The sequence below is a fragment of the Mustela lutreola genome, chromosome 12, assembly GCF_030435805.1.
Source record: "Mustela lutreola isolate mMusLut2 chromosome 12, mMusLut2.pri, whole genome shotgun sequence".
NCBI lineage: Eukaryota > Metazoa > Chordata > Mammalia > Carnivora > Mustelidae > Mustela > Mustela lutreola.
In genome coordinates this window covers 34,042,346-34,063,512 of record NC_081301.1, presented here as the reverse complement: position 1 = coordinate 34,063,512, position 21,167 = coordinate 34,042,346, and the positions used below count along the sequence as shown (strand labels likewise).

At 45.9% G+C, this 21,167-nt stretch overlaps 1 protein-coding gene across 1 annotated transcript in view; it reads left to right on the top strand.

The window, feature by feature from the left end:
• Positions 1–14,229: 14,229 nt before the first annotated feature.
• The window catches only part of FRMPD1 (FERM and PDZ domain containing 1), a 91,425-nt gene continuing 84,487 nt past the window's right edge, over positions 14,230–21,167 (top strand). The window contains exon 1 of the mRNA XM_059142954.1: positions 14,230–14,332. The gene's annotated coding sequence lies outside the window, so the exon portion shown is untranslated. The remainder of the gene's footprint in view (positions 14,333–21,167) is intronic.

The following is a 21,167-nucleotide window of genomic DNA, read 5'->3' as shown; positions in this document are numbered from 1 at the left end:
TCATTTTCTCTCAAACAAATAAATAAAATCTTTAAAAAATACACTTCAGAGCTGTTTGAGGGTCAGGAGTATGTGTGATTCACCTGTGTTTGTCATAGCACCTCTTACTAATAATAAGTAGCAATTGATGAGAGCTTACTAGGACCAGGATGTCCATATATCTGTGTGCTGAATGACTCCAAAGTTCTTGAACCTTCCAGGGCACTACTCCCATTATAGCACAATGCCTTACCCATATTTTGCCAATGAATAAATGTAGATATATTTAATTTGGGCCACATCAGGCTAGCAAAGCACAGCAATTCATGGAACCCAGTCAGTCCAAGTAGATTCCTCTAGGCATCCAGCATGGGGTTGGCCCATTGCTTTGGACTAAGCATAGCTCTGCCACTTAACCTCTGACCTTGAAGCCATAGTTTAAATATTGTGCACCTCTGTTTTCCTCATCTATGAAATGAGATAACAAAACCTAGCTCAGAGGAGTGTTGTGAAGGTCAAATAAGATACTGACTGCATAAAGTTTTTTTTTTAAGATTTATTTATTTGATACAGAGAGAGAGCATGCAATTTGGGGAAAGGGCAGAGAGAGAATATCTTCAAGCAGTCTCCCCACTGAGCACGGAGCCTGACATGCGGCTTGAACTCACGACCTATGAGATCATGACCTGAGTGGTAGTCAAGAGTCAGAGACTTGACCGGCTGCACCACCAGGCACCCCCTGACTGCATAAGGTTTTGAAGGACATCAAGGTGCTGTGCCTTAAGGGATTATGGTTCAAGTGTGGATAATGCAAATACCATTAGTGGCACCTGCCTAGTTATATGTCTCTCTGGTAGGACTAAAAGAAGAGGAGGCTGGACAGAGGACAGAGTTGTTGAGAGGTGGGGGCTGTAAGTAGCTATTTCTGTTCCTCAAGTGACCATTCTCTAGGCATAGACTGAAATTCCCTCTGGAGTCCCACTAATGGACACATTAGTATCAGTTGACAAAGTACCATATGCTCTAAAATGTTCTCTCATTAAGCTTCATGGAATGAGGCAGGAATTCGTGGACCATTATAGGAAATCTTCTATGACTTTAGCCTCTAGTAAAACCATAAGCTCTGGAAGGTCAGGCTGGGCCCCCAACTATATGATGATGCACAAAACAGCTCTTATTTTAAGACAGAAGTTCTATAAAATCAGATTATTCGTGTCTTGTCAATACTAGAATCAAAAAAAGCATCTTTTATTTTTGAAAAAATGTATGTTTTGGGGCATCTGCATGGCTCAGTCGTTAAGCATCTGCCTTCAGCTCGGGTCATAATCCTGGGGTCCTGGGATCGAGCCCTGCTTCAGGATCCCTGCTCAGTGGGGGTCTGCTTCTCCCTCTCCTACCCCCTCCCGCTTGTGTTCTCTCTCTCGCTCTGTCTCTGTCAAATAAATAAAAAATCTTAAAAAAAAAAAAGAAAAAAAATGTATGTTTTAATAATGGATTATTTTGTGAACACTTGCTATTTGGTTTCAAGCTAATCAGCAGGTGTAAACAGTCACTAATCAGGGTCTAGATTATAAGAATGCATCGTTTCTCCAGTGTCATTGTGGTTTTTCATAATCCATACCTTAAATTTCAGTACTTTCAGCATTCCTTCACAAAAGGTATTATCTCTTTTTATATTAATCAGTCTACATTTTTTTAAAAAGGGAAAAAAGAAAAAAAAAAGAGAAGAAAGACTGAAGTTCCACAAATTGTGAAAGAAAAGGCAGATTTGAAGTCTTTTTTTTTTTTAAACATCTTATTTATTTATTTGACACAGACAGAGATCACAAGTAGGCAGAGAGGCAGGGGGAGAGAGGGGGAAGCAGGTTCCCCACCGAGTAGAGAGCCTAATGTGGGGCTCGGTCCCAGATCCCCGAGACCATGACCCGAGCTGAAGGCAGAGGCCTAACCCTCTGAGCCACCCAGGTGCCCTATAGATTTGAAGTCTTAAGACTTGGAAGTTTCTTTTCTCTTTCTTTCTTTCATTTTTTTTTCCCCCAGAAAGAGAGCGGGATTTGGGGATGGGCAGAAGGAGAGAGAGAATCCCAAGCAGGCTCCACACCCAGTGCAGGGCCCGTGTGGGGCTTGATCTCAGGACCCTGAGATTGTGACCTAAGCCGAAATCAAGAGTCAGATGTTTTGTTGACAGAGCCACCCAGGCACCTCAAGATCTGGGAGTTTCAAAGTGTGTAATAATAGTTGCTTTTTATCAAATGTCTACAATACCCTGATTCTCTGCTAGGTGCTTTATTTACCCTTATTTAATTTAATCCTCACAACACTTCCCAAGGTCAGTATTATCTGTTTATTATGATGTGAAAACTGAAAGATTACATTAGTTGTCCAAAGTCACAAAGCTAATAAGGGCAAGAGCTGGTATTCAAGCCACATCTGACTCGAACGCCCAGATCCCTCCCAGAACATCCCTGAACCAAAAAAAAAAAAAGACTAAGACACAATGTCTCCGTACGCAGTCCACCATAACAAAACATGAATAAAGCCTTGTTTTTAACAAAATCTAGGTCATCCCTCTCTCTCCCTATCCACTGAAGATGGGAGAGAAGCCTCCAACATGCTCCCCTGTGGCCAGGGCCTCTCCAGGTCCTATTTTCAGAATTCAGGGTTGTAAAAGAGTGTTTTAACTGAAGGCTAGCAGTACCCCTAGATCTCCCTTCAGTCAGTCTTTCTCTGCTTATCCCTGTCTTCTACACTGGGCTTCTGTTTAATAGGATCTGAACTGAGTAAAGGATTCCATGAGTCTGCCCTTCACCAAAGTTAGAAAAACACTAGGGGCACCTGTCAGGCTCAGCGGGTAGATTGTGCAACTCTTGATCTTGGGGGTGTAGGTTTGAACCCCATGTTGAGTAGAGACATTACTTAAAAATAAAATCTTTAAAAAAAATTCCTTCAGCTTCAGATACTTAGTAAGTCAAGGTGCCATAGGGGCATCTGGCTGGCTCAGTCATGAGACTATTGATCTCAGAGATGTGAGTTCAAGCCCCACGTTGGGCGTAGAGGTTACTTAAAATAAAATAAAATAAAATACATTTTAAAAAAGAGAAAAACTGGTGTAGCCCAATGCTTTCCTTTATAGATACTACTCAGGCCCTGTGGGCTTGAATAAAATCACCAAGAAAGGTAGAACAGATCCTTTTCTCTTTAAGGTTTTAATGCCTGGGTCACTATAGGGAAACTGTAGAATGATAAAGACAATCATGAGAAATGTGTTCCAAGAGCCCTTCTGGTTTGTTGACCCAGTAGTGGATGGTGGCTAAACTAGATTCAAATTCTGGCTATATGACCCAGTACTGGATTATTTTGAGCAAGTTACTTAACTTTGCTGAATCTCTTCATCAAAAGTGACACCCTAGGGTGCCTGGGTGGCTCAGTGGGTTGAGCCGCTGCCTTCGGCTTGGGTCATGATCTCAGAGTCCTGGGATCGAGTCCCGCATCAGGCTTTCTGCTCAGCAGGGAGCCTGCTTCCTCCTCTCTCTCTCTCTGCCTGCCTCTCTGCCTGCTTGTGATCTCTCTCTGTCAAATAAATAAATAAAATCTTAAAAAAAAAAAAAAAAGTGACACCCTAACGCCTACTCATTGGGGTTTTGTGGTAATTAATAGTGTATTTAAAATACTCAGCATGTCGGGTGCCTGGGTGGCTCAGTGGTTAAGCATCTGCTTTCAGCTCAGGTCCTGATCTCTGGCTCCTGGGATCAAGCCCCGCATGGAGCCCTGCATTGGGTTCCCTGCTCAGCGGGAAGCCTGCTTCTCCCTCTCCTACTCCCCCTGCTTGTATTCCCTCTCTTGCTGTGTCTCTCTCTGTCAAATAAAATAAAATAAAATCTTTAAAAACAAACAAACAAACAAAACTCAGCATGTAATAGTTTTCTTCCCCATCCTAATAACTCAGCATGTCATTCTCTGAGTTCTCTTTTCATTCTCCTATTCAGGGAGCTAACTTGTACTCACTCTAGTTTCCTTCATTTCTTTTCCTGGGTTTGAATCTAAAGTCTTAAATTCTTATTAATTAAGTGACCTCAGAAAAGTCTTCTCATGTGTAAAATGAGGATCCTAATAACATATACCCTGTAGAATTATAAAAGTAAGATGACATGAACTGCTTAGAACAGTGACTAATAAATATTAGATCTCAATAAATTTTAACAAGGGCAGTTTGTGGGGTCCACAAAATAATTCTGGAAGACTCTCTTGCCTTCATAAGTAAGCTAGTCACATTACCTGGACGCTTAGGATCTTTATGCTTTATTCTTAGAGTTCAGGAATTTCACCAGGGCATATTTTTAAAAGCCTATCCTACCAATCTCTCACTCTCTCTCCTTTAAAAAAGATTTTAGGGGCACCTGGGTGGCTCGGTTGGTTGGGCCACTGCCTTCAGCTCAGGTCATGATCCCGGCCTGGATCGAGTCCCTCGTTGGGCTCCCAGCTCCATGGGGAGTCTGCTTCTCCCTCTGACTTCTCCCCTCTCATGCTCTCTTATTCTCTCTCTCCCTCAAATAAGTAAAATTCACTGATTTTTATCCTTTGTTACCACCATTCTACTATTGAGTTTTTCCAGCGAGTTTTTAAACTCCTTTTCTTGTAATTTCCAGTTACATAATATCCATGTGGTTATTTTTCATAACATCTATTTCTTTGTAGATATTTCCTATGTTTTCATCTGAGAACTCATGATTGCTTCTTGAAGCATTTTTAGGATGGCCACTTTAAAAACATTGTCAGATAATTCCAACATCTGCAACTTCTCCATTTCGGTGTCTGTTGACTGTCTTCCTCTCATCCAAGGTGACATTTTTCTGGTTCTTGGTATGATAAGTGATTTTTTAAATTGCATCCTGAACCTTTTGGGTATGATGTTATGAGATTCTGGATCTCATTTGAATTCTGTTTTAGCAGGCCTCAACTGACACTGTACTAGTAGGGAAAGAGAACCCTGCATTGTGACCCCTGGATGGGGATGAAGTCCAAGTCCCCACTCCATCTCTGATGACACCACCTGGTATACAGCGGGAGATGTGTGTTGTGAGCTCAGGACAGGGGTGAACATCCAAGTTCTCTACTCAGCCTCCACTAAGCAGTGGTGGGAGAGTGGGAGTAGGAACGTTGTGTGAAATCTTCTACTCTGGGGTTTGGCTGGAATTGGGTACCTGTTGTCACAAAGGCTCCTGTCTTGTTAGGCTGCCCTTTCCCATTCCTTTGGCTACAGGAATCAGACTTTTCTTGAGGACTTTTTTTTTTTTTTTTTTTTTTTTTAAATAATCTGTGTCTGTTGGCATTTCCTAGTCGTGGGTTTCTCTAGTGCCTGGTCTGGGATATATAGCATGCAAAAAGAAAACCTAGGGAATTGTTGCCACGTTGTTCTTTGAGTCCTGAGGTGCCTAGCTGGTCTGTTTGATCTCCCCATCATTCAGAATTTTCTTATCTTTGTTTTATACATAATGTCTAGAGGCTTTAGCTATATTTAGTAGGAAGAATAGGGAGAAATGTGTTCCTCTATCTTGTCCAGAACTGGAAGTCCTAGGTATGTGATTTTATTTTATTTTATATTATTATTAAATTTTTTTAAAATTTATTTATTTGACAGAGAAAGAGATCACAAGTAGGCAGAGAGACAGGCAGAGGAGAGGGAGAAGCAGGCTTTCTGCCGAGCAGAGAGCCCGATGTGGGGCTCGATCTCAGGACTCTGCGATCATGACCTGAGCCGAAGGCAGAGGCTTAACCCACTGAGCCACCCAGGCACCCCTATTTTATATTATTTTATTGTATTTTTAAAAATTAATCTCCACACCCAATGTGAGGCTTGAACTTACAACCCTGAGATCAAGAGTTGCATGCTCCATTGACTTAGCCAGTCAGGTGCCCCCCTCCCCATGGTATGTGTTTTTAAATTAAGACTGGGTAGCATTCAGTGAGTCTCTTCTATTTAAAATTTCCAGCTTCTTAAAGTCCCTAAAATGTTCTTCTATCACTTCTTTGGTGATTGCTTCACCCTCTTACTACTTTTGCTCCATTTGCTACTCTATCATGTGTCTATCTGAGTAATTATGTTTAATACTATGTGTAGATTATATGTATATTTCATCCACTTTTTTAACCTTTTCACTCATAATTTCCATTTATTTGTATTTTTGGTTTGGTACTGTGGGATTGTTCTCCTTTTTCATCTTTCAGGTCATTAAATCTATTTTCAGTGTTGTTCATTCTATTTTTCACTTCCACAATGAAAATGTTTAAATTAAGAAATTGACTTTTAGGGCGCCTGGGTGGCTCAGTGGGTTAAGCCGCTGCCTTCGGCTCAGGTCATGATCTCAGGGTCCTGGGATCGAGTCCCGCATCGGGCTCTCTGCTCAGCAGGGAGCCTGCTTCTCTCTCTCTCTCTGCCTGCCTCTCCATCTACTTGTGATTTCTGTCAAATAAATAAATAAAATCTTAAAAAAAAAAAAAAAAAAAAAAAGAAATTGACTTTTAAACTTCTCAAAACCATATGTCTTCGTTCTGATTCTGTCTCTCTAATCTCTACTTGAATATGCTTAAGATTCTTATTTTAAAAACGTACCTTTTCTTCTTTTAAATCTGTCTCAATAGGAGTCCTCTTTTCTAGCTCTTTAGCTTGGTCTTCTTCCTTCAAGCAATGGAGTCTCCTTAAATAGCCTCTGATCTGCTCTGGCCACTCATGTTGGCCCCTGGGCAAATCAGGATACTGTGGCCTTTTGGGTAGCAACAGGGCAGCAGTCATGAAAGCAAAGGAAGCCGATACTTCTCTAGTGGCCTCACGTTGAATGAGGCTGGTCAACTGGGCCCACCATGCTGAGGTAAGGTGGGAGAGATCTTCAGATACCCCATATGAATAGGGAAGATTGGGCTGCTGTGTGCCATTGTATAGGTTGTCTACAATACAAGGGTACCAGTTGAGAGGATCAGCAGGACCTCAAATCCATTTGCTGAGCTGTGTACCATGGTATGGCACTCTCTCTGCCTGAAGGAAGGGAACATTCTTTTCTTATTTTCACAAAGGCATTTGAGGAGGGGATGCTTTTTTGCTAATCCACTGTATGTACTAATAGTGGCCCTGGGAGGGGTAGTTTGGCCCAACTGTGACATTCCCCTCTAGGAAGACAGACCTCAGCGGAATCAGGGATCTTCCCTCAGGGCCGTGTGCAGGAAGTGGGCAGGGGAGTTTCTACTCACCTGAGAAAGGACCCACTCCACTGGGGCCAGCTGGACCTCTCAAGTGGCCCCAGAATCCAAAGGCTTCAGTGTAGGCCCAGGCTCCTGAGAGCTCGTCCCCCCACAGTTTTAAATAGTGTGGCAGAGATGGCAGCCTTCACCAGCCCTGCACTGGTTTGGTCTCCATGGGTATGTGTGACCTTTTCTTTACGTTCCAGATCTAGGCCCTCACATCCTACCCTCTCCATTCCCCCGTACGTCTCACAGCATGACTTCCCTCTGTAGGGAGCCAGCTGAGAGGAGGAGTCAGTTAGAGGATACAGACCCCCGTCTTTACAAGATTCCCCCTGGATAGTCATCCTAAAATGATCTATGAAATTTCTCCATATTATGATTCTGTTGCAGTCATCTTCCTCCCCACAGGGGGAGAGCTCTCTTACCCGGGTAAACTTGGATTTGAATCCACTTTCCAGCTATGACTTCTCTGAGCTCAGCTCAGTTTCTTCTTCTGTAAAATGGGGATAATAATGTTTGTGTTGCCTAACTCAGGAGCTATTGAGAGAATACAATGAGATGATTACTTTGTCTGGTGTTTTATAAACAGTAAAATGCTATGAAAAGTAAAGGAACTGAAGAAAATGATGATGGTGGGATGGTGGCATCTGCCTGTTGGGCTGTGGGGGAGCTGAGCGACAGATTCAGAGCAGAATGGAGCGTGTGTTAATCAGAACAGATGTAGTGGCAAGACCGAGGAGGGCCATGCTAGACCCTGCCGCAACCTCAAGGGCATGCCATTGGAACTGATCTTCCAATAGCTGAACCAACAGAGAAATAGAGAATTTTTAAAAGAATTAAAAGGAAAAAGCTGCTGAAGCCACTCCTCTATTTTCAAAGCCGAACACTGAAAGATTTATCATCTGAGGAATGAGATTAAAAGCTTGTCTGACGGGAGACATAAAGAACTCAAATATTTTTAAAAAATTGTGATAATCCTTCCCAGCTCTATCCGATCCTTTCCCTCTGTTGCCAACCCTATCATGAAGTCCATTGCCATGAACAAGAGATTAGAATATCAATTCTATCAAGAAGCAGAGACGGTGATTAGGTAGAGGGAAAGAAATGCAAGCAGACAAGGCTGACCAGGAGAGCTGAGGAAGCAGTCCAGAAAGGAGACGTGCTTGCCACATCCCCATCCCCCACCCCTCCTAAAAAAAGTAAAAATGGGTCATCTTTAGGGACATGACTGGGGTAAGTGATCAGACACAGTTTGGAGGGTACTGGGAGATGGGGCTCTCTTCACTAATACACAGAAAATGGACTGTCTCCTCTAACTCCCTATTTGCTGTATTTTACAGTGAGCTGGACAGTTTGTTTTTAAGAAGCGAGCAGTGAATGTCTGCTTCTGTGTCCTAGAATCTTGGGAGTAAGAACATGTTGTTTTTATGTCATCGTTTCTCTCTGTAGAGCAACAGTTAACTTGTTCTCAAGAGGTAATATAATCCTCGTGATAAGCGCCCAGTTTCTTTTGCAGAGAACAGCCAGACCGCTCTCTCTGACTAGGTCACGAGTTAGCTTCCTTAATCTCAAACCATCTTTTGGTTTGGAGCTCAGGGAGCTCGGTCTATAAGGTATCATTCTCTCCTTTTCCAGAAGAAGAGGCAGTAGCTCAGAGAGGTGATGTGACTGACATTCCCCAAGCCACACAGCAGGATAGGGACAGAACTGGGTTCTAAAACTCTAAAGCTCTGCTTTTCTACAAGCACCTTGCCACAAGTGTAGCCTTGGATCTCATACAGGGCTACTTCTAATGCTCTACCTGCAGTACTCCAACGTCCATGAGTCCTGGCTCACCTTGGTCTCAAAGAAACTGTCTTTGTTATAGTTCAGGATTCAGTAGGTCTTGAATAGTAAAGATATGTACTTGGTTTTTGTGGTATAATAACACTTATAACCAAACCATGCCATTCCCCATCCAGTTGAATTTGTGTTAATGCTGCGGTACATCAAAAGGCATGAGTCCACTTAATCTCACAAAACAAACTGAGGGTTGCTGGGGAGAGGGGGGTTGGGAGAAGGGGGGTGGGGTTATGGACATTGGGGAGGGTATGTGCTTTGGTGAGTGCTGTGAAGTGTGTAAACCTGGCGATTCACAGACCTGTACCCCTGGGGATAAAAATATATGTTTATAAAAAAAAAAAAGGCATGAGTCCATAGTAGGTGGTCAATGATGTTGGATGAATGGCCTTTTGGAGGCCCTTAAGGAATCGTGTCATTTTAGGTCTAAAAGAACCTTGAAGATCATTCGGTGTCATTTCTCTTCTCATCTGGAGCCTGAAGAGTGAGGGGACTTGGGGGCAAGTACCAAAATGGTATTAGACTCCTTTTTTTTTTCTCTCCTGTTTCCCAGACCACTGTTCATTTTTTCACCTGCACTGCTTCTCATTAATTTGATATGAAGGCCTTAAAATGGCCAACGAACTTATGTTCTGGTATACAAAATAGAAGTTTCTAACATCTCCTTTCAAAATATTACTCCCTACCAAATAACAGAGACAGGTTTAAAATTTTTTTTTTTAATTTTTATTTATTTATTTATTTTTTAGCCGTATGGAATTTGATCATTCCACAGAAGAGCAAAAACTTGTCCTAAATCACTACAGACAGTAAAGCTGAAATTTGAAGCAGTAAACGATTCTATTTTGGGAACAATAGATATAAAGTCAGGAAGAGTTAGGTATTCCAAGAAGGAAATTGTATAGAAAAGCTAACTATTAAGTCAGCTCTCAGAAGTATTTGAATGCAAAGGAGATTAATACAGATAAGGGGAAGGTATGGGCACTTAGCAGATAACAAATGGCACACTCATACCATAGAGAAAGCAAAACTTTTAGCTGAAATGGTACTTATGGGAAATAAATCCAAACCTCAGATGTTTTAGTCAGGAAGTCTCATTAGGATGCAGCACAGCTTCTCATTATGGGCTATTACATAGTGTCACTAAAAAAAGGAGAGACATCCGAGAGGGACAAGGCGTGATCAAATAGCCATATGAGAAATTGCAGTCTTGCTGTATCTTGTTCTGTGTTAATATTGGATCATTTGATGGTATCCTGTCACCAAAAATGACTTCAGAGTGACAGAAACAGAGATTAAAAGTGATCTAGATTGAAATGACAGCTTTTAGGGTAAAGTTCTTTTGAGAAACTTCTGTATATTTTATTCATCGATTTATTTTTTCATTCAACAAATATCTATAGAGTCCTAGGAAGACAAAAATAAATAAGGTAGTCGTCTTTCTCAAGAAGGCTTCGGGAAGGCAGACATGTAAATAAATTATTGTAATGCGGTGTGCTTGGTGCTTTATTTGAAAAGTAGCCCAGCCACAAAGGAGGGGCTGGGGAAGACCTCCGAGAGGATTTAGAGGAGGAAGAATTTGACAAGTTGTAGGAAAAGCCTGGAAAGGAGGAAGCCACCCTGGGTCAGGCATTAACTTCTGCAAAGCACTTAGCTGGGGGTGGGGGGGATCTAGAATCCTGGGTGCGGCCCAGCACTACTATTGTTGGGCTTCAGAATCTTAAGGTCAACGGCGTCACTGCCTGGAGCCTCAGTTTCCCTCTGTGAAAAAAACTGAGGGACTCTCTAGAACTTGCTGGAGTTGACACAGGTTAACAAGTGGCTGGCTATGCTAGGGTTTAAGGAAGGGCGGTTTGGCTGAGACCGTATTTTTTAGCACTATGCTTCATGTCTTTCATTGTGTAAACTATTATGTGTAAAGCACTTAAAACAGTGCCTGGCACATAGTATTAGGTTAATAAATTATAGTTATTTTAGGGCGCCTAGGTGGCTCAGTTGTTAAGCATCTGCCTTCGGCTCAGGTCATGATTCCGGGTCCTGGGATGGAGCCCCGCATCAGGCTCCCTGCTCAGCGGGGAACCTTCTTCTCCCTCTCCCACTCCCCCTGCTTGTATTCCCTCTCTCGCTGTGCCTCTCTCTGTCAAGTAAATAAATAAAATCTTAAAAAAAAGTTATAACTAGTTTTACTCTTGTGAAATATGTTGTGCCCTGGGATTTGGCATGAGGTAATAGGGTGACATCTAGATGGGGCTGTGACATCTAGATGGGGTCAGATTACTGAGGGCTTCATGCCATGCCAAGCATTTAGGATTTTATCACAGGGCCAGGAAGAAACAATGGAGGTATCTTGAGCCGGAGAGTGATTTGTCAGGTTCATGTTTTGAAAAGATCCTTGGCAGCATGAGGAAGATGAATCGCAAATCAGCTAGACTAGAGGCATTTACTACGGCTTCACTGAGAAATGGTGAGGCTCCAACTATATATAAGTAAGGCCCAGGCAGCTAGCAAGATGAAGAGGAGACGTGGATAAGCGGTGTTATGGAGACAGAGTTGACTCAACTCAGTGCCCAGGAGGGTTTGAGTACCGGGAAGCAGGAAGAGTCTAGAACATTCCCTTTGGTTTTGGTTTCAGGGCCACTACCATTTGAGATACAGAAGCCATGCAGAAGCAGTAATTTAGGCAAAAGTTGTGAGATTGGTTTTGGCTCTTTGGGGACTGGGGCATCTGAAGAGGATTCACGAGATGTCCGACAGGCAATTAGGTCTCTGGGTCTGAAGCACAGAAGAAGGTCTAGGCTGAAGCCATACATCTGCTCTGCTCAGTGAGAGAGAAGAGACAAAAGAGACCAAGAAGAGACATGAGCAACGTTTGCATTTAACCAGCCAGCAGACAAGGAAGGCTGAGGGAGAAAAGTAACCAGAATGGGAACCTGGGCAGAGAGCGGCAGGAGCCAAAAGGTGAAATTGCTTATACATTAAAGCTCCTGAAGAGGCAGATGCTTCTGGTAGGGGCAGCTACGAAATGGAGAGGGACAGGGCACAATTCCGTGTGAGAAATTTGTACTCAGGACAAGAGGGGTGAGTTTTTGTTTTCCTTTCTGACAAGTGCCCTCTTCAGTCTTTGATAATCTGCATTAGGGAAAGTAATTTGGTTCTTTTTTTTTTTTAAAGATATTATTTATTTATTTGACAGACAGAGATCACAAGTAGGCAGAGAGTCAGGCAGAGAGAGAGAGAGGGAGAAGCAGGCTCCCCGCCGAGCAGAGAGCCCGATGTGGGGCTCGATCCTATGATTCTGAGATCACAACCCGAGCCGAAGGCAGAGGCTTAACCCGCTGAGCCACCCAGGCACTCCTGGTTCTTAATCTTTATCTACAACACATAATCTTAAAAAATTAAACTCTATTTAGAGATAATTATAGATTTACATGGAGTTGTAAGAAATAATGTGGATAGGTACTACACTGAATTTTTTAGAAGCTTACTTTATTTCCACCATGGCTTTGGAATTTTCCATATTTTGTCGACTTTCCTGAATGATGCTTATTCTGAGGCAGAGTTTAGGACACTGTATCTACAGTGGAGGCAGGAAGTGGGAGATGGGAAGCTGACCCTCAGGAGTGAAGGGCTAACTCAGCCCATGGATCTGGGTGACAAAGGAGCTGGGGCACTGAGAGAAGACAGATCTTTGAGGCACTGAGGGAAAATAGATCTTGTAGGTAGCTAGGAGGCCTTTCAAAGACAAAGAGCCTCTGAGGAGAGAAGTTTTGAATAGAAACCTGGATTTGGAAGTAAAAGGTAGAGAGGAGGTAGGGGCCAAGTGCCTTTCTTCAGGTGGGCCAGGCATGTTACAACTCCTACAATGCTATTTTTGTTTTTTTTTTTTTTTTTTTTTTTCGTTTTTTTGATGGACACCCTTATTACTATACATTTGTGCTCCATTCCATCACCAGAATGACCTAACATTCCAACCTGATGGGGCCCTTCCCTACTCAAAACTTCCCGCCCTGCTTCAGCTCTCAGCTCCCATCCTTCCCTCAAGGGGATCCCTCTCATCCTTGGGTCTTTGCTCCTGTGGCCTCTGCCTAGAAAGCTCTCTCCAGACTCCTCCCTTTGACCGCCAACCTCCTTGGCCTTTCCAGTTTCTGTAGAGCCGGCATGCTCTCCAAGAGGCCTTCTTCTGTCTCTCAGCCAATGCAGGTGCCCCTCCCTGGCAGCCTGGGATCACATTCTTGTTAGAAGTGTGTTGATTAATAGCCGTTTAGACAGTACATTCGAGAAGGCATTATAGTGCTTTATTTGAAGTTGTATCTCCAGTGTCGAACGTCGTGTGGAGAAGATTCTTCAGCAAGGAGAAGAGTTCTCAGGCAGAGGCATGGGTTTGGGTCCGATGTATAGAGAGGTGATAGAACAGGAGCCAGAAGAGTGGTTAAGATGGCCCAGGAAGTCAGAAGGGGGCTGAGTGCACAGTTCCAGGGTACCCCAGCATTTTAGGGCTTTGGGATTTGAGGGTCCCGCAAGGGGACCAAGAAGGAGTGGTTCGAGAGGTTTAGGAAAGCTGAGGGACCTCAGCGATCAGGGATGAGGGCCGTAGTGCCCAAGTGGGTCCACCTCTTCATCCTCCCACAGCCCTTGGCTCCTTCTGCTGAGAGGGGGGCAAGTTGGGGTCATCTGCATCCCCCCCCCCACCCCCAGTCCCTCCTAGTTGGGAGTTCTTCGAGAGGCCTTGCGGTATGACAGCCAGAGGAGGGGGGGGTGAGAAGGAGGTCTTTCGTTGGGACTCTTCTGGATTCCAGCTCCGGCCCCACCGCCTCCGGGCTGGGTGACCTTGGGGGAGCCCCCTTCCTCTCCCAGCCTCAGTCTCCCCGTGGGTACTCTGCGGACGCTGCGCGCCCAGGTGGGGAGCCGCGGGAGGCCGGCGGAGGCAGGGCCCGGGTGGGAGCGGGACCGCCCACTGCGGCGGGCCGGGACCTCGGGGCCCGCGGAGGCGGCGCGCGGGGCTCCTCCCCCGGGCCGAGGGTCGCGGCGCCGGCAGCTGGCGGCCCCGCAGCTGCAGCCTCAGCACCTGCCGCGACCAGACGGCGCGGGCGCGGCCGGGCCCTGCGCTCCCCCCTCCGGCTGCAGCCGCGGCGCGGGAGGCGGAGCCCGAGCCGAGCCCGAGCCGAGCCGCTTGCCCGAGCCTTGCCCGCGTCCGTGCCCGCCGCCGGGCGGGGCCGCCCCTCGCTGAAAGCGTCAGCTCTCCCGGTCCGCGTCCGCGCGGGCGGCGCCTCCTCTGCAGGTAAGGGTGAGGTCCCGGCGCCGCAAAGTTTTGCGGGGGACTGACGGTCTACGCCCCGGGCCTGCGCCTCCGGGAGCGGCAGGCTGCCTGTCCCTCGGCTTCCTCCGCGCCGCCCTCCGCCGTGCGCTCCGTTTGCACCGCCGGCCCCGGGTGACCCGCGCCCGCCTCCAGTCCTCGTGTTCCCATCGCTGTGGGAGGCGCGTCCGCGGGCTCGCTCAGGGCCTGCAACGGTTAAATCTCTCACAGTATCACTGTGTTGCTTAAGTTTTTGAGATCTGCATGGTGGAGTGCAAAGAGCGGCAAACCGGGAGGCGGGAGACCTGGGTTCAGGTGCGGCCACGGCCAGCGCCAACTTTCTGAGTGACCTCGGACCAGCCAGCCCTGCCCCGTCTCGATGGCCACACCTGGACTAGGATGGGTTCCCCGGCGATGGTCATCTGAAGTGCACGCCTGTGTTGCCATTTTGTGAGTCAGGGGCAACCCTGAGTGTCTCAGCTCCAGGGTTCCTTGGGGCGGGGGAGGAACCCACAGAGATCAATCTGGGCCTGGGGCGGTGGTGCTGGGTGGAGGGGGAGGTGGATCCCGTTGCTAACCAGCTGCAGTTTTGGCTGAGTTGTAGGGGGGTTGTTGAGCCAATCTCTGGGAATAGAGGATGCTCCCAGAGCTAGGAGTCTGGGCCCTGGCTTCTGGTGACCCCTCTGCCATCCATTGATTGTGTGACCTTCGGCAAGTCCCCTGTTCTGGTTTTGCCGCCCCCACCCCCACCCCCACGAAGTGGGGAGGGAGGAATGTGCACTAGATGATGGTTGTGGCCCTTTCGCCGTAAAGTCTGGAGAAGTAGAATCTTCCAGGTCTCTCCATTTACGATTAGTTTGGGTAGAGGAACTCTTTGACTAAACATCCACCCAGTGCTTGCAAATCGGAGTTTAGAAAATAAAGGAGGCATTTGCGGTGTGCTTTGGGAGTCCCGAAATAGACATGGCAAGGATTGGTGAATGTTGGCCTTTCCTCCTTCAGTGCTTTGGACCATCATAAAATATTCAACAGCATAATGATTTGTTTTCAGAGTGGCTTATAGATCAGGAAGCATTTCTGTTTGTGAGTCGGTTATTTTTGTGAAAACCTCAAAATAGTTGTTTGGGGAAAAAAATAAATAAGGCACTGTTGTAGGGGTCCTGGCAGAGAGGCCAACATCTGCTTATTTCTAAAGTGATGCTTTCCAATCAAGATGACATAGAAAATCACTCTAAATCAGGCGTTCTTTAGCGGGTGTTCAACAGGGCATAGTTGGAGAGGCCTACAGTTTGGCCAAGTCCATATTTTCCATGATGGGTACATTCTGGTGCAGCTGTGGCAGAACAAGCAGGGGGTAGTTAGCTGACCTCCTAGAAGGTGAGCTTTGTTCTTTTTGCCCAATTTGTCCCCCTTGGGCTGCAATTAGCGTTTCCTCAGTGTGTGGGTGAAATCCATTACTATGAAAGGGTTCTTATGGAAGTGATTTTATTATTTTATTTCCTTCCTTGACTTCCTGGTTTTGAGTTTCAAGCTTTATGAAATCAGAGAACTAGTCAGAGCGTGCTTTGTGACTAGGGCAGGAACACGCCAGAGTTGTGGTACATAGGTTCGCCTTTCCCCAGCCGTACTGTGTAGCTGAAGTTAATTTGTCCAGAGCCTTTGATGGGTCAGGGGCAGTAGAATATCCCTTGTCCTTTCCCTCTCCCTTCTTCAGGGGTTCAACAAGCATTGTCTCACCACTCATTCAGGAGGAAACAAATAGGAAAAATACCGGTAGGCCCTTCCCTCCAGGAGCTCAGGGTCTAGTGAGGAAGAAGGAGGAAGATACTGCAGGCATTCTGGGAGTTATTACTGGGCATCTCTGGGGACACTGAGGAGGGCACATTCGAACTGGGGACAATGGGGAAGCCTGCACCACAGAAGGTGGAAGGAAGAAGAGGATTTCAACAGGTGGTGGAAAGTGGAAAGCCCACTTTAGGTCGAGGAACTGGTGTGAGCGGAGCTACAGGATCCGGAAAGCTCAGGAGCCAGATGGAGAACACCGGGTCAGGGGGGAGCAAGGAGGAGGCAGAGCACTTCAGAGCAGAGGACAGTGGGGAGAGGCTCAGGAGGCTCCCAACTTGGGCTCGAATTGACACTGGTTTGGGGATATTGGGCTTCTGAACTTCCTTTTTGCAATTTGTAAAGGGGGAATAATAATTCCAAATGCACACGTTTAAATGAGATCATGTGTAAAGTGCCTAACAGTGTTTGCACAACGATAGATATTTAATAATAGTTTCTTTTATTAGAGTGTTCACAGGCAAGCTCCGTAAGTGTTGCTAGTCTCCACTGAAGTAAATGAATGGTGCCTTTTGTTTTAGCATAGGTATTGACTTGGAACCTCACCATCGGACTGGATGGAGGTCCTGTGCCAGGGCAATTTGTATTCGAGGTACATCCTGATTCAGGAGCAGGGGGTTTTTGTTCTTCAGGGGTGCTCACATCAGACACTGACATCAACCACAGACAATGCCCTGTAAATACTGTTAGGTGGTAGGAGGCCACAGGGAGGTTTAATCAGAACACGCAATCCCTGCCTCCCACAGGCTTATCACTGTGTGCTCAAGGACCCAGGTGGGGGGATTTGACAGTCAGACACAGTTATAAATACATCGGCATTGTCCATGTATGCTGGGAACCATCTGCCTTAGTGTGGGTTGCTGGGGATTTATAGTACCAAGGAGGAGACTAGGATAGGAGGGTGAAGAAGACATTGCAGTACTTTATGAACCTGTGTACACCATGAGGCCGCCGTAATACTGTCCTGCATTTGTTCATGCAACACTTACTCATAGAACACCTTCTCTGTGCCAGGCAACCATTCTAGGTGCTGCAGAAACACACTGGAACCAAAGAGAAGATGCCTGCCTGCCTGGAGTTTATATTCTAGTGGGAGAAACATGAACGAGTAAACCCATGAATAAATTGCAGGCTGGCTAAGAGCTGAGAAGGAAATGAGCAGGGTAAAGTGAGAGAAGGTGCAGGGGGTGGTCGAGGAGGGCCTGCCTGAGTCAGTGGGAGCTGAAGGAGAGAAAGAGCCAGTTGGGACGAGAGCTGGGGGGCAGGGGTGGGGCGCAGTCCAGGTCAATAAGAAGCTGTGCGGCTTTGGCGTGAGGATGCAGACTCTGGGCCGCCGCGTCTGGATTTGAATATCGGCCCCACTGACAATTAAGTTTATTCCACTGTCAGGTTATTTAATCTCCGGGATTTCAGTTTCTTCCCCATAAACTGGGCATAATAACCCTACTTGATAGAGTTGTTTGGGAGTTAAATGAATTGATATATGTAATGTACTTGAAATAGTACCAGGTATGTAGCAAGCACCATTAAGAGGGTGGGGTGATGGTGAAGGAGGGAACAGCAAATGCAAAGGCTCAGAGGCCTGAAAGGCTTTGTGTGTTCTGTGACCAGACAGGCTGTGTGTGTGGATATTACCCCCATAGTTACTGGGAGACACCAGAGCGGGTTCTCTGCTCCTTCAGTACAAAACTAGGTTTTAGGAGTCCTGAAAAGAGGAACATGCAGCCAGCCACAGTACCCTTCCCTGCCAGGTCAGGCCCAGAGTGGCGTGGTGAGCTGCTGCCCACTTTTGGGAACATCCCACTGTAGATCCACTTCTTTAAGATCTCTTTTCCTTTCTCCCTTCATCTCTCCTTTTCTGGTCCTCCCGCTCCTTCCCCTTCCTCCTTTCTTGTCTGTCCCTCTCTCCCTCACCTCTTCTCCCTTCCCCCCATCTCTTCTCACTGCAAGCCCTGAAGAGTAGTGCCCCCTGGAATGCTCACTCATGTGCAAAGTGGAAATATGCCTAGTGTCACCAAAGCCAGCCTTGCCCACCCGCTGTGTGATACCCTCTGGCGAGCATCCTCCCACTCCCACCCTGGAAATTCCATGGCACTGCGGGTGGGGTGGGGCGGTGGGCACCACATAGTGACCTACAACCTTACTCTCTCCCTTGATCCCTCTTGGCTGAAATCCAGTCACTCACCAAGTCCTGTCCTTTTTACTTGCAAAACCTCTCTCAAATATGTCCCCACATTTCCATTCTCTCTCTGAACATCAGCCCTCTGTTTTGTGTAATGTATGGCCCAGAGAACTGCAGTGGGGTCTCCTGTGGATGGATAACGAAGTCCTGAGTCCTCAGGCTTGCAGACATGACGGGCTGTCTCCATCAGTTCTCTCCACCCCCCCTCCCCTACTGTGTCCTCCACACTTAATCCCTCCAGCGTTTGCCTCTCCATCTGGCCCCTCTGCTGCATGTACCTCAGCCCTGGTGGTCATGCCCATGCCAGAGGGCCCAGCTCAAACCCTGTTTGCCCTAGCAGCTGTCTTCCGGACCCCCTCATCCCAGGATTCTCATCTTCCCCTAAGCTCCCACTGCATTCAGTACTGCTCATAGGGAAGCCATCACCATCAACCGTGGAGGATTTTGTATGCGGTCACTTTCGCTTGTGGCCATGGCCTTGAGAAGTCCCTGGGAGGCCAGACACAATGTCCCTCTGACGTCTGCCCCACAGCCCTTCTCACAGAGCCTAGCCCCAGTGCAAGCTTGATACGTGTTTGCTGTAATGGATTGACAAAAGCCTGCGATTTCCCTGAGATCTGAAATGGTTTGAGTCATGCCAGGAACACGATGCTGATGCTCAGGGCTTGGGGTCCCCAGCTGAACTCACTTGAGACATTCTGATGCCTTGAAATGTAGGTCTTTCTTTCGATGAAGAGGTGATGTCACTTCAAACGTGAGTCTGAATTTTGAATTTAGCTTTCCGATACGGCCTATTTTTAATTGATATATACTATGTAAAAAATGAACCTCCAAGCTAGATAAACTTATCAATAATTATTTATATCATAAAAGGATGTTTTACCTTACCGAAAGATCTGGAATGGCTTTCAAATACCAAACATGACCATGAACTTAACACCATTCAGTATATAAAATTTTGATTTATGCACAGCTGTTTTAGCCGTACTTCTACTATAGTGTAAGATATGTACCAAACTTAATATGCATTCATAGAAGAATAATGCTGTCTTTGGGTAACTACAAATTACATTATGCAGCCCTGCAAATATGAGTTTTTTGTTTTTTGTTTTTGTTTTTTTTTTTTAAATAATGAACTATCTGCCTGAAGGACAATGGAAAGCCCTATTTGGTGCTTGGCCAGGTGGTGTGAGGGTAGTAACCATTAATTTCACTGAAGTGACCCAGTATTTTCAGGGACTTGATGTTTGGAGACGCTTTTGCCAGTGGTTAGAAGTGTTCACAAACTGCCTGATAAATGATGTGTGTACTTAACACTGGTACTTTTTTTTTTTTTTTTTTTTTTTTTAGATTTTATTTATTTATTTGACAGAGAGAAATCACAAGTAGGCAGAGAGAGAGAGAGGAGGAAGCAGGCTCCCTGCTGAGCAGAGAGCCCGATGCGGGACTCGATCCCAGGACCCTGAGATCATGACCTGAGCCGAAGGCAGCGGCTTAACCCACTGAGCCACCCAGGCGCCCAACACTGGTACTTTTTTAGAAAAAGTTGGTGGGGGGGGGGAGTGAAGACACTAATTACAAGCTAATCTAAAAATATGAAATATGGTAAATCTAAAAATATGAAAGTCTATTGCTTTGACCTCTCTTGAGGAGTGATCTGAGAAGCGCAGCCATTTCAGTGAAAGGGTAACATGGCAAATTTTCAAAATCCTGAACGGAAAGAGCTTCAGAGGAATTCATCCGGATGTAACAGTGCTTAGTTCTCTGAGATTTTGACTTAAGAGAAGACAGATGTGCAGGCAGACGAGAAATGCTGGCTTCCTGTCCTCTGAGTATCCAGAATGTAGGGTGTACGCTAGCACTTGTTACAACCAGTGATAACCATACCCCTCCTCCCCCAACAAAAACCCCCTCCAAAACTAAGTTTTGAGTGGTAACATAGGTAAGCCTCTGTGGTACGGCTTTGTTGTTTTCTTTGTTCCAAATGTAGAATTCAGAAGAATGCAAAAGGAAAAGCAGTTATGAAAATAAACATGGAGTCTCTGTTCTTTCTGATTATCCCTGGAGAAGGACATCAAGCCCAAAGCTCCCTTGGTATGGGGGGCATAAGCTTTTGGCTTCTGGTTAGGTTAAAGGGTGATGTCCATATGGACATACATGCTTCCCCTCTTTCTTCTGCTGGGTGTCAGAGACATTTGTATACAGGATCAGGAAGAATAATTTCTTTTCTGAGCTCATTTCTGGATGGTTGCAGTTATTTAGTTTTTTGTTGCCACAAAGGCTGTGTAATAAGTTCCTTAGAGCACTCCCCATCTATATGCCAAAAGCCCAGACTCATGAGAAATACTGTACAGGATATTTTAACCAACAGTCATAGACCTCCAAACAGAGTTGCCAACTCTGGAGATGATCAGCTATAGCCCTTTCTGGTGCAGGAATTCCCCTAGCACACCCAGTCTCTTTCTGCTTGGACCTGCCAATCCCCGAGGCATTTCTCTTCCATTGTCAGTTGGCTCTGATTATTAGAAAGTTCTACATTATGTTGAACTAGACTATCTCTCCAGGTTGTGGCTACTCCATTGGCCTCGATTCTGCCCTTTGAAGCCCCACACAAAAATCCATCACTTCTTCCCCATAATGGCCGTTTAAGCCATTTGGACAAAGACAGGTCCCCGAGGCTTCACTTCTTAAATCAGAACATCCCGTTTATCCTGTCCCCTGAAAAAGGCAGAGCAAAGAATTGGACACAATGGCCATGCAGGTGAGCCTGACCAGCGTGGAAGGGAGCAAGACCGT